This window comes from Salmo salar, chromosome 07 (assembly GCF_965601325.2).
Source record: "Salmo salar chromosome 07, fSalSal1, whole genome shotgun sequence".
In the NCBI taxonomy this organism is placed as follows: Eukaryota; Metazoa; Chordata; class Actinopteri; order Salmoniformes; family Salmonidae; genus Salmo; species Salmo salar.
In genome coordinates, this window is record NC_138297.1 from 54,351,133 (window position 1) to 54,365,462 (window position 14,330).

A 14,330-nucleotide genomic window follows, 5' to 3' on the forward strand; every position below is an offset into this window, starting at 1 on the left:
AGTAGTAGTAGTAACTAACCCTCTCCTCTCCTAATGTTATAGAGTAGTAGTAGTAGTAACTGACTCTCTCCTCTCCTAATGTTATAGAGTAGTAGTAGTAGTAGTAACTGACCCTCTCCTCTCCTAATGTTATAGAGTAGTAGTAGTAACTGACCCTCTCCTCTCCTAATGTTATAGAGTAGTAGTAGTAACTGACTCTCTCCTCTCCTAATGTTATAGAGTAGTAGTAGTAACTGACCCTCTCCTCTCCTAATGTTATAGAGTAGTAGTAGTAACTGACCCTCTCCTCTCCTAATGTTATAGAGTAGTAGTAGTAACTGACTCTCTCCTCTCCTAATGTTATAGAGTAGTAGTAGTAAATGACTCTCTCCTCTCCTAATGTTATAGAGTAGTATTAGTGACACTCTCCTCTCCTAATGTTATAGAGTAGTAGTAGTAGTAACAGACTCTCTCCTCTTCTAATGTTATAGAGTAGTAGTAGTAACTGACCCTCTCCGCTCCTAATGTTATAGAGTAGTAGTCGTAACTGACACTCTCCTCTCCTAATGTTATAGAGTAGTAGTAGTAACTGACTCTCTCCTCTCCTAATGTTATAGAGTAGTAGTAGTAACTGACTCTCTCCTCTCCTAATGTTATAGAGTAGTAGTAGTAACTGACACTCTCCTTTCCTAATGTTATAGAGTAGTAGTAGTAACTGACTCTCTCTTCTCCTAATATTATAGAGTAGTAGTAGTAACTGACCCTCTCCTCTCCTAATGTTATAGAGTAGTAGTAGTAGTAACTGACTCTCTCCTCTCCTAATGTTATAGAGTAGTAGTAGTAAATGACTCTCTCCTCTCCTAATGTTATAGAGTAGTATTAGTGACACTCTCCTCTCCTAATGTTATAGAGTAGTAGTAGTAGTAACTGACTCTCTCCTCTCCTAATGTTATAGAGTGGTAGTAGTAACTGTCCCTCTCCTCTCCTAATGTTATAGAGTAGTAGTAGTAACTGACCCTCTCCTCTCCTAATGTTGTAGAGTAGTAGTAGTAACTGACTCTCTCCTCTCCTAATGTTGTAGAGTAGTAGTAGTAACTGACTCTCTCCTCTCCTAATGTTATAGAGTAGTAGTAGTAACTGACTCTCTCCTCTCCTAATGTTATAGAGTAGTAGTAGTAGTAACTGACACTCTCCTCTCCTAATGTGATAGAGTAGTAGTAGTAACTGACTCTCTCCTCTCCTAATGTTATAGAGTAGTAGTAGTAACTGACTCTGTCCTCTGCTAATGTTATAGAGTAGTAGTAGTAACTGACTCTCTCCTCTCCTAATGTTATAGAGTAGTAGTAGTAGTAACTGACCCTCTCCTCTCCTAATGTTATAGAGTAGGAGTAGTAGTAACTGACTCTCTCCTCTCCTAATGTTATAGAGTGGTAGTAGTAACTGTCCCTCTCCTCTCCTAATGTTATAGAGTAGTAGTAGTAACTGACCCTCTCCTCTCCTAATGTTGTAGAGTAGTAGTAGTAACTGACTCTCTCCTCTCCTAATGTTGTAGAGTAGTAGTAGTAACTGACTCTCTCCTCTCCTAATGTTATAGAGTAGTAGTAGTAACTGACTCTCTCCTCTCCTAATGTTATAGAGTAGTAGTAGTAGTAACTGACACTCTCCTCTCCTAATGTGATAGAGTAGTAGTAGTAACTGACTCTCTCCTCTCCTAATGTTATAGAGTAGTAGTAGTAACTGACTCTGTCCTCTCCTAATGTTATAGAGTAGTAGTAGTAACTGACCCTCTCCTCTCCTAATGTTATAGAGTAGTAGTAGTAACTGACTCTCTCTTCTCCTAATGTTATAGAGTAGTAGTTGTAGCTGACACTCTCCTCTCCTAATGTTATAGAGTTGTAGTAGTAACTGATACTCTCCTCTCCTAATGTTATAGAGTAGTAGTAGTAACTGACCCTCTCCTCTCCTAATGTTATAGAGTAGTAGTAGTAACTGACTCTCTCCTCTCCTAATGTTATAGAGTAGTAGTAGTAGTAACTGACCCTCTCCTCTCCTAATGTTATAGAGTAGGAGTAGTAGTAACTGACTCTCTCCTCTCCTAATGTTATAGAGTGGTAGTAGTAACTGTCCCTCTCCTCTCCTAATGTTATAGAGTAGTAGTAGTAACTGACCCTCTCCTCTCCTAATGTTGTAGAGTAGTAGTAGTAACTGACTCTCTCCTCTCCTAATGTTGTAGAGTAGTAGTAGTAACTGACTCTCTCCTCTCCTAATGTTATAGAGTAGTAGTAGTAACTGACTCTCTCCTCTCCTAATGTTATAGAGTAGTAGTAGTAGTAACTGACACTCTCCTCTCCTAATGTGATAGAGTAGTAGTAGTAACTGACTCTCTCCTCTCCTAATGTTATAGAGTAGTAGTAGTAACTGACTCTGTCCTCTCCTAATGTTATAGAGTAGTAGTAGTAACTGACCCTCTCCTCTCCTAATGTTATAGAGTAGTAGTAGTAGTAACTGACTCTCTCCTCTCCTAATGTTATAGAGTAGTAGTAGTAGTAACTGACTCTGTCCTCTCCAAATGTTATAGAGTAGTAGTAGTAACTGACCCTCTCCTCTCCTAATGTTATAGATTAGTAGTAGTAACTGACACTCTCCTCTCCTAATGTTATAGAGTAGTAGTAGTAACTGACACTCTCCTCTCCTAATGTTATAGAGTAGTAGTAGTAACTGACACTCTCTTCTCCTAATGTTATAGAGTAGTAGTAGTAACTGACACTCTCCTCTCCTAATGTTATAGAGTAGTAGTAGTAGTAACTGACTCTGTCCTCTCCTAATGTTATAGAGTAGTAGTAGTAACTAACCCTCTCCTCTCCTAATGTTATAGAGTAGTAGTAGTAGTAACTGACTCTCTCCTCTCCTAATGTTATAGAGTAGTAGTAGTAGTAGTAACTGACCCTCTCCTCTCCTAATGTTATAGAGTAGTAGTAGTAACTGACCCTCTCCTCTCCTAATGTTATAGAGTAGTAGTAGTAACTGACTCTCTCCTCTCCTAATGTTATAGAGTAGTAGTAGTAACTGACCCTCTCCTCTCCTAATGTTATAGAGTAGTAGTAGTAACTGACCCTCTCCTCTCCTAATGTTATAGAGTAGTAGTAGTAACTGACTCTCTCCTCTCCTAATGTTATAGAGTAGTAGTAGTAAATGACTCTCTCCTCTCCTAATGTTATAGAGTAGTATTAGTGACACTCTCCTCTCCTAATGTTATAGAGTAGTAGTAGTAGTAACAGACTCTCTCCTCTTCTAATGTTATAGAGTAGTAGTAGTAACTGACCCTCTCCGCTCCTAATGTTATAGAGTAGTAGTCGTAACTGACACTCTCCTCTCCTAATGTTATAGAGTAGTAGTAGTAACTGACTCTCTCCTCTCCTAATGTTATAGAGTAGTAGTAGTAACTGACTCTCTCCTCTCCTAATGTTATAGAGTAGTAGTAGTAACTGACACTCTCCTTTCCTAATGTTATAGAGTAGTAGTAGTAACTGACTCTGTCCTCTCCCAATGTTATAGAGTAGTAGTAGTAACTGACCCTCTCCTCTCCTAATGTTATAGAGTACTAGTAGTAACTGACACTCTCCTCTCCTAATGTTATAGAGTAGTAGTAGTAACTGACTCTGTCCTCTCCTAATGTTATAGAGTAGTAGTAACTGACCCTCTCCTCTCCTAATTTTATACTGTAGTAGTAGTACCTGACCATCTCCTCTCCTAATGTTATAGAGTAGTAGTAGTAACTGACTCTCTCCTCTCCTAATGTTATAGAGTAGTAGTAGTAACTGACACTCTCCTTTCCTAATGTTATAGAGTAGTAGTAGTAACTGACTCTCTCTTCTCCTAATATTATAGAGTAGTATTAGTAGTAACTGACTCTCTCCTCTCCTAATGTTATAGAGTAGTAGTAGTAACTGACCCTCTCCTCTCCTAATGTTATAGAGTAGTAGTAGTAGTAACTGACTCTCTCCTCTCCTAATGTTATAGAGTAGTAGTAGTAAATGACTCTCTCCTCTCCTAATGTTATAGAGTAGTATTAGTGACACTCTCCTCTCCTAATGTTATAGAGTAGTAGTAGTAGTAACTGACTCTCTCCTCTCCTAATGTTATAGAGTAGTAGTAGTAACTGACCCTCTCCTCTCCTAATGTTATAGAGTAGTAGTCGTAACTGACACTCTCCTCTCCTAATGTTATAGAGTAGTAGTAGTAACTGACTCTCTCCTCTCCTAATGTTATAGAGTAGTAGTAGTAACTGACTCTCTCTTCTCCTAACATTATAGAGTAGTATTAGTATTAACTGACTCTCTCCTCTCCTAATGTTATAGAGTAGTAGTAGTAACTGACCCTCTCCTCTCCTAATGTTATAGATTAGTAGTAGTAACTGACACTCTCCTCTCCTAATGTTATAGAGTAGTAGTAGTAACTGACACTCTCCTCTCCTAATGTTATAGAGTAGTAGTAGTAACTGACACTCTCTTCTCCTAATGTTATAGAGTAGTAGTAGTAACTGACACTCTCCTCTCCTAATGTTATAGAGTAGTAGTAGTAGTAACTGACTCTGTCCTCTCCTAATGTTATAGAGTAGTAGTAGTAACTAACCCTCTCCTCTCCTAATGTTATAGAGTAGTAGTAGTAGTAACTGACTCTCTCCTCTCCTAATGTTATAGAGTAGTAGTAGTAGTAGTAACTGACCCTCTCCTCTCCTAATGTTATAGAGTAGTAGTAGTAACTGACCCTCTCCTCTCCTAATGTTATAGAGTAGTAGTAGTAACTGACTCTCTCCTCTCCTAATGTTATAGAGTAGTAGTAGTAACTGACCCTCTCCTCTCCTAATGTTATAGAGTAGTAGTAGTAACTGACCCTCTCCTCTCCTAATGTTATAGAGTAGTAGTAGTAACTGACTCTCTCCTCTCCTAATGTTATAGAGTAGTAGTAGTAAATGACTCTCTCCTCTCCTAATGTTATAGAGTAGTATTAGTGACACTCTCCTCTCCTAATGTTATAGAGTAGTAGTAGTAGTAACAGACTCTCTCCTCTTCTAATGTTATAGAGTAGTAGTAGTAACTGACCCTCTCCGCTCCTAATGTTATAGAGTAGTAGTCGTAACTGACACTCTCCTCTCCTAATGTTATAGAGTAGTAGTAGTAACTGACTCTCTCCTCTCCTAATGTTATAGAGTAGTAGTAGTAACTGACTCTCTCCTCTCCTAATGTTATAGAGTAGTAGTAGTAACTGACACTCTCCTTTCCTAATGTTATAGAGTAGTAGTAGTAACTGACTCTCTCTTCTCCTAATATTATAGAGTAGTAGTAGTAACTGACCCTCTCCTCTCCTAATGTTATAGAGTAGTAGTAGTAGTAACTGACTCTCTCCTCTCCTAATGTTATAGAGTAGTAGTAGTAAATGACTCTCTCCTCTCCTAATGTTATAGAGTAGTATTAGTGACACTCTCCTCTCCTAATGTTATAGAGTAGTAGTAGTAGTAACTGACTCTCTCCTCTCCTAATGTTATAGAGTGGTAGTAGTAACTGTCCCTCTCCTCTCCTAATGTTATAGAGTAGTAGTAGTAACTGACCCTCTCCTCTCCTAATGTTGTAGAGTAGTAGTAGTAACTGACTCTCTCCTCTCCTAATGTTGTAGAGTAGTAGTAGTAACTGACTCTCTCCTCTCCTAATGTTATAGAGTAGTAGTAGTAACTGACTCTCTCCTCTCCTAATGTTATAGAGTAGTAGTAGTAGTAACTGACACTCTCCTCTCCTAATGTGATAGAGTAGTAGTAGTAACTGACTCTCTCCTCTCCTAATGTTATAGAGTAGTAGTAGTAACTGACTCTGTCCTCTGCTAATGTTATAGAGTAGTAGTAGTAACTGACTCTCTCCTCTCCTAATGTTATAGAGTAGTAGTAGTAGTAACTGACCCTCTCCTCTCCTAATGTTATAGAGTAGGAGTAGTAGTAACTGACTCTCTCCTCTCCTAATGTTATAGAGTGGTAGTAGTAACTGTCCCTCTCCTCTCCTAATGTTATAGAGTAGTAGTAGTAACTGACCCTCTCCTCTCCTAATGTTGTAGAGTAGTAGTAGTAACTGACTCTCTCCTCTCCTAATGTTGTAGAGTAGTAGTAGTAACTGACTCTCTCCTCTCCTAATGTTATAGAGTAGTAGTAGTAACTGACTCTCTCCTCTCCTAATGTTATAGAGTAGTAGTAGTAGTAACTGACACTCTCCTCTCCTAATGTGATAGAGTAGTAGTAGTAACTGACTCTCTCCTCTCCTAATGTTATAGAGTAGTAGTAGTAACTGACTCTGTCCTCTCCTAATGTTATAGAGTAGTAGTAGTAACTGACCCTCTCCTCTCCTAATGTTATAGAGTAGTAGTAGTAACTGACTCTCTCTTCTCCTAATGTTATAGAGTAGTAGTTGTAGCTGACACTCTCCTCTCCTAATGTTATAGAGTTGTAGTAGTAACTGATACTCTCCTCTCCTAATGTTATAGAGTAGTAGTAGTAACTGACCCTCTCCTCTCCTAATGTTATAGAGTAGTAGTAGTAACTGACTCTCTCCTCTCCTAATGTTATAGAGTAGTAGTAGTAGTAACTGACCCTCTCCTCTCCTAATGTTATAGAGTAGGAGTAGTAGTAACTGACTCTCTCCTCTCCTAATGTTATAGAGTAGTAGTAGTAGTAACTGACACTCTCCTCTCCTAATGTGATAGAGTAGTAGTAGTAACTGACTCTCTCCTCTCCTAATGTTATAGAGTAGTAGTAGTAACTGACTCTGTCCTCTGCTAATGTTATAGAGTAGTAGTAGTAACTGACCCTCTCCTCTCCTAATGTTATAGAGTAGTAGTAGTAGTAACTGACTCTCTCCTCTCCTAATGTTATAGAGTAGTAGTAGTAGTAACTGACTCTGTCCTCTCCAAATGTTATAGAGTAGTAGTAGTAACTGACCCTCTCCTCTCCTAATGTTATAGAGTAGTAGTAGTAGTAACTGACTCTCACCTCTCCCAATGTTATAGAGTAGTAGTAGTAACTGACCCTCTCCTCTCCTAATGTTATAGAGTACTAGTAGTAACTGACACTCTCCTCTCCTAATGTTATAGAGTAGTAGTAGTAACTGACTCTGTCCTCTCCTAATGTTATAGAGTAGTAGTAACTGACCCTCTCCTCTCCTAATTTTATACTGTAGTAGTAGTACCTGACCATCTCCTCTCCTAATGTTATAGAGTAGTAGTAGTAACTGACTCTCTCCTCTCCTAATGTTATACTGTAGTAGTAGTGACTGACTCTCTCCTCTCCTAATGTTATAGAGTAGTAGTAGTAACTGACCCTCTCCTCTCCTAATGTTATAGAGTAGTAGTAGTAACTGACCCTCTCCTCTCCTAATGTTATAGAGTAGTAGTAGTAACTGACCCTCTCCTCTCCTAATGTTATAGAGTAGTAGTAGTAACTGACTCTCTCCTCTCCTAATGTTATAGAGTAGTAGTAGTAAATGACTCTCTCCTCTCCTAATGTTATAGAGTAGTATTAGTGACACTCTCCTCTCCTAATGTTATAGAGTAGTAGTAGTAGTAACAGACTCTCTCCTCTTCTAATGTTATAGAGTAGTAGTAGTAACTGACCCTCTCCGCTCCTAATGTTATAGAGTAGTAGTCGTAACTGACACTCTCCTCTCCTAATGTTATAGAGTAGTAGTAGTAACTGACTCTCTCCTCTCCTAATGTTATAGAGTAGTAGTAGTAACTGACTCTCTCCTCTCCTAATGTTATAGAGTAGTAGTAGTAACTGACACTCTCCTTTCCTAATGTTATAGAGTAGTAGTAGTAACTGACTCTCTCTTCTCCTAATATTATAGAGTAGTATTAGTAGTAACTGACTCTCTCCTCTCCTAATGTTATAGAGTAGTAGTAGTAACTGACCCTCTCCTCTCCTAATGTTATAGAGTAGTAGTAGTAGTAACTGACTCTCTCCTCTCCTAATGTTATAGAGTAGTAGTAGTAAATGACTCTCTCCTCTCCTAATGTTATAGAGTAGTATTAGTGACACTCTCCTCTCCTAATGTTATAGAGTAGTAGTAGTAGTAACTGACTCTCTCCTCTCCTAATGTTATAGAGTAGTAGTAGTAACTGACCCTCTCCTCTCCTAATGTTATAGAGTAGTAGTCGTAACTGACACTCTCCTCTCCTAATGTTATAGAGTAGTAGTAGTAACTGACTCTCTCCTCTCCTAATGTTATAGAGTAGTAGTAGTAACTGACTCTCTCCTCTCCTAATGTTATAGAGTAGTATTAGTAACTGACACTCTCCTCTCCTAATGTTATAGAGTAGTAGTAGTAACTGACTCTCTCTTCTCCTAATATTATAGAGTAGTATTAGTATTAACTGACTCTCTCCTCTCCTAATGTTATAGAGTAGTAGTAGTAACTGACCCTCTCCTCTCCTAATGTTATAGATTAGTAGTAGTAACTGACACTCTCCTCTCCTAATGTTATAGAGTAGTAGTAGTAACTGACACTCTCCTCTCCTAATGTTATAGAGTAGTAGTAGTAACTGACACTCTCTTCTCCTAATGTTATAGAGTAGTAGTAGTAACTGACACTCTCCTCTCCTAATGTTATAGAGTAGTAGTAGTAGTAACTGACTCTGTCCTCTCCTAATGTTATAGAGTAGTAGTAGTAACTAACCCTCTCCTCTCCTAATGTTATAGAGTAGTAGTAGTAGTAACTGACTCTCTCCTCTCCTAATGTTATAGAGTAGTAGTAGTAGTAGTAACTGACCCTCTCCTCTCCTAATGTTATAGAGTAGTAGTAGTAACTGACCCTCTCCTCTCCTAATGTTATAGAGTAGTAGTAGTAACTGACTCTCTCCTCTCCTAATGTTATAGAGTAGTAGTAGTAACTGACCCTCTCCTCTCCTAATGTTATAGAGTAGTAGTAGTAACTGACACTCTCCTCTCCTAATGTTATAGAGTACTAGTAGTAACTGACCCTCTCCTCTCCTAATGTTATAGAGTAGTAGTAGTAACTGACTCTCACTTCTCATAATGTTATAGAGTAGTATTTGTAGTAACTGACTCTCTCCTCTCCTAATGTGATAGAGTAGTAGTAGTAACTGACTCTCTCCTCTCCTAATGTTATAGAGTAGTAGTAGTAACTGACTCTGTCCTCTCCTAATGTTATAGAGTAGTAGTAGTAGCTGACACTCTCCTCTCCTAATGTTATACAGTAGTAGTAGTAGTAACTGACTCTGTCCTCTCCTAATGTTATAGAGTAGTAGTAGTAACTGACCCTCTCCTCTCCTAATGTTATAGAGTAGTAGTAGTAGTACATGACTCTCTCCTCTCCTAATGTTATAGAGCTGTATTAGTAACTGACCCTCTCCTCTCCTAATGTTATAGAGTAGTAGTAGTAACTGACTCTCTCTTCTCATAATGTTATAGAGTAGTATTTGTAGTAACTGACTCTCTCCTCTCCTAATGTTATAGAGTAGTAGTAGTAACTGACCCTTTCCTCTCCTAATGTTATAGAGTAGTAGTAGTAACTGACACTCTCCTCTCCTAATGTTATAGAGTAGTATTAGTAGTAACTGACACTCTCCTCTCCTAATGTTATAGAGTAGTATTAGTAGTAACTGACACTCTCCTCTCCTAATGTTATAGAGTAGTAGTTGTAGCTGAGACTCTCCTCTCCTAATGTTATAGAGTAGTATAAGTAGTAACTGACACTCTCCTCTCCTAATGTTATAGAGTAGTAGTAGTAACTGACACTCTCCTCTCCTAATGTTATAGAGTAGTAGTAGTAACTGACCCTCTCCTCTCCTAATGTTATAGAGTAGTAGTAGTAACTGACTCTCTCCTCTCCTAATGTTATAGAGTAGTAGTAGTAAATGACTCTCTCCTCTCCTAATGTTATAGAGTAGTATTAGTGACACTCTCCTCTCCTAATGTTATAGAGTAGTAGTAGTAGTAACTGACTCTCTCCTCTCCTAATGTTATAGAGTAGTAGTAGTAACTGACCCTCTCCTCTCCTAATGTTATAGAGTAGTAGTCGTAACTGACTCTCTCTTCTCCTAATATTATAGAGTAGTATTAGTATTAACTGACTCTCTCCTCTCCTAATGTTATATAGTAGTAGTAGTAACTGACCCTCTCCTCTCCTAATGTTATAGATTAGTAGTAGTAACTGACACTCTCCTCTCCTAATGTTATAGAGTAGTAGTAGTAACTGACACTCTCCTCTCCTAATGTTATAGAGTAGTAGTAGTAACTGACACTCTCTTCTCCTAATGTTATAGAGTAGTAGTAGTAACTGACACTCTCCTCTCCTAATGTTATAGAGTAGTAGTAGTAGTAACTGACTCTGTCCTCTCCTAATGTTATAGAGTAGTAGTAGTAACTAACCCTCTCCTCTCCTAATGTTATAGAGTAGTAGTAGTAGTAACTGACTCTCTCCTCTCCTAATGTTATAGAGTAGTAGTAGTAGTAGTAACTGACCCTCTCCTCTCCTAATGTTATAGAGTAGTAGTAGTAACTGACCCTCTCCTCTCCTAATGTTATAGAGTAGTAGTAGTAACTGACTCTCTCCTCTCCTAATGTTATAGAGTAGTAGTAGTAACTGACCCTCTCCTCTCCTAATGTTATAGAGTAGTAGTAGTAACTGACACTCTCCTCTCCTAATGTTATAGAGTACTAGTAGTAACTGACCCTCTCCTCTCCTAATGTTATAGAGTAGTAGTAGTAACTGACTCTCTCTTCTCATAATGTTATAGAGTAGTATTTGTAGTAACTGACTCTCTCCTCTCCTAATGTGATAGAGTAGTAGTAGTAACTGACACTCTCCTCTCCTAATGTTATAGAGTAGTAGTAGTAACTGACTCTCTCCTCTCCTAATGTTATAGAGTAGTAGTAGTAAATGACTCTCTCCTCTCCTAATGTTATAGAGTAGTATTAGTGACACTCTCCTCTCCTAATGTTATAGAGTAGTAGTAGTAGTAACTGACTCTCTCCTCTCCTAATGTTATAGAGTAGTAGTAGTAACTGACCCTCTCCTCTCCTAATGTTATAGAGTAGTAGTCGTAACTGACTCTCTCTTCTCCTAATATTATAGAGTAGTATTAGTATTAACTGACTCTCTCCTCTCCTAATGTTATATAGTAGTAGTAGTAACTGACCCTCTCCTCTCCTAATGTTATAGATTAGTAGTAGTAACTGACACTCTCCTCTCCTAATGTTATAGAGTAGTAGTAGTAACTGACACTCTCCTCTCCTAATGTTATAGAGTAGTAGTAGTAACTGACACTCTCTTCTCCTAATGTGATAGAGTAGTAGTAGTAACTGACACTCTCCTCTCCTAATGTTATAGAGTAGTAGTAGTAGTAACTGACTCTGTCCTCTACTAATGTTATAGAGTAGTAGTAGTAACTAACCCTCTCCTCTCCTAATGTTATAGAGTAGTAGTAGTAGTAACTGACTCTCTCCTCTCCTAATGTTATAGAGTAGTAGTAGTAGTAGTAACTGACCCTCTCCTCTCCTAATGTTATAGAGTAGTAGTAGTAACTGACCCTCTCCTCTCCTAATGTTATAGAGTAGTAGTAGTAACTGACTCTCTCCTCTCCTAATGTTATAGAGTAGTAGTAGTAACTGACCCTCTCCTAATGTTATAGAGTAGTAGTAGTAACTGACACTCTCCTCTCCTAATGTTATAGAGTACTAGTAGTAACTGACCCTCTCCTCTCCTAATGTTATAGAGTAGTAGTAGTAACTGACTCTCTCTTCTCATAATGTTATAGAGTAGTATTTGTAGTAACTGACTCTCTCCTCTCCTAATGTGATAGAGTAGTAGTAGTAACTGACTCTCTCCTCTCCTAATGTTATAGAGTAGTAGTAGTAACTGACTCTGTCCTCTCCTAATGTTATAGAGTAGTAGTAGTAGCTGACACTCTCCTCTCCTAATGTTATACAGTAGTAGTAGTAGTAACTGACTCTGTCCTCTCCTAATGTTATAGAGTAGTAGTAGTAACTGACCCTCTCCTCTCCTAATGTTATAGAGTAGTAGTAGTAGTACATGACTCTCTCCTCTCCTAATGTTATAGAGCTGTATTAGTAACTGACCCTCTCCTCTCCTAATGTTATAGAGTAGTAGTAGTAACTGACTCTCTCTTCTCATAATGTTATAGAGTACTATTTGTAGTAACTGACTCTCTCCTCTCCTAATGTTATAGAGTAGTAGTAGTAACTGACCCTTTCCTCTCCTAATGTTATAGAGTAGTAGTAGTAACTGACACTCTCCTCTCCTAATGTTATAGAGTAGTATTAGTAGTAACTGACACTCTCCTCTCCTAATGTTATAGAGTAGTATTAGTAGTAACTGACACTCTCCTCTCCTAATGTTATAGAGTAGTAGTTGTAGCTGAGACTCTCCTCTCCTAATGTTATAGAGTAGTATAAGTAGTAACTGACACTCTCCTCTCCTAATGTTATAGAGTAGTAGTAGTAACTGACACTCTCCTCTCCTAATGTTATAGAGTAGTAGTAGTAACTGACCCTCTCCTCTCCTAATGTTATAGAGTAGTAGTAGTAACTGACTCTCTCCTCTCCTAATGTTATAGAGTAGTAGTAGTAAATGACTCTCTCCTCTCCTAATGTTATAGAGTAGTATTAGTGACACTCTCCTCTCCTAATGTTATAGAGTAGTAGTAGTAGTAACTGACTCTCTCCTCTCCTAATGTTATAGAGTAGTAGTAGTAACTGACCCTCTCCTCTCCTAATGTTATAGAGTAGTAGTCGTAACTGACACTCTCCTCTCCTAATGTTATAGAGTAGTAGTAGTAACTGACTCTCTCCTCTCCTAATGTTATAGAGTAGTAGTAGTAACTGACTCTCTCCTCTCCTAATGTTATAGAGTAGTAGTAGTAACTGACACTCTCCTCTCCTAATGTTATAGAGTAGTAGTAGTAACTGACTCTCTCTTCTCCTAATATTATAGAGTAGTATTAGTATTAACTGACTCTCTCCTCTCCTAATGTTATAGAGTAGTAGTAGTAACTGACCCTCTCCTCTCCTAATGTTATAGAGTAGTAGTAGTAACTGACACTCTCCTCTCCTAATGTTATAGAGTAGTAGTAGTAACTGACACTCTCCTCTCCTAATGTTATAGAGTAGTAGTAGTAACTGACACTCTCTTCTCCTAATGTTATAGAGTAGTAGTAGTAACTGACACTCTCCTCTCCTAATGTTATAGAGTAGTAGTAGTAGTAACTGACTCTGTCCTCTCCTAATGTTATAGAGTAGTAGTAGTAACTAACCCTCTCCTCTCCTAATGTTATAGAGTAGTAGTAGTAGTAACTGACTCTCTCCTCTCCTAATGTTATAGAGTAGTAGTAGTAGTAACTGACCCTCTCCTCTCCTAATGTTATAGAGTAGTAGTAGTAACTGACCCTCTCCTCTCCTAATGTTATAGAGTAGTAGTAGTAACTGACTCTCTCCTCTCCTAATGTTATAGAGTAGTAGTAGTAACTGACCCTCTCCTCTCCTAATGTTATAGAGTAGTAGTAGTAACTGACACTCTCCTCTCCTAATGTTATAGAGTAGTAGTAGTAACTGACATGCTCCTCTCCTAATGTTATAGAGTAGTAGTAGTCACTGACTCTCTCTTCTCCTAATGTTATAGAGTAGTATTAGTAGTAACTGACTCTCTCCTCTCCTAATGTTATAGAGTAGTAGTAGTAGTAACTGACACTCTCCTCTCCTAATGTTATAGAGTAGTAGTAGTAACTGACACTCTCCTCTCCTAATGTTATAGAGTAGTATTAGTAGTAACTGACACTCTCCTCTCCTAATGTTATAGAGTAGTAGTTGTAGCTGAGACTCTCCTCTCCTAATGTTATAGAGTAGTATAAGTTTTAACTGACACTCTCCTCTCCTAATGTTATAGAGTAGTAGTAGTAACTGACCCTCTCCTCTCCTAATGTTATAGAGTAGTAGTAGTAACTGACCCTCTCCTCTCCTAATGTTATAGAGTAGTAGTAGTAACTGACACTCTCCTCTCCTAATGTTATAGAGTAGTAGTAGTAACTGACCCTCTCCTCTCCTAATGTTATAGAGTAGTAGTAGTAACTGACTCTCTCTTCTCCTAATGTTATAAAGTAGTAGTTGTAGCTGACACTCTCCTCTCCTAATGTTATAGAGTTGTAGTAGTAACTGACACTCTCCTCTCCTAATGTTATAGAGTAGTAGTAGTAACTGACCCTCTCCTCTCCTAATGTTATAGAGTAGTAGTAGTAACTGACTCTCTCCTCTCCTAATGTTATAGAGTAGTAGTAGTAGT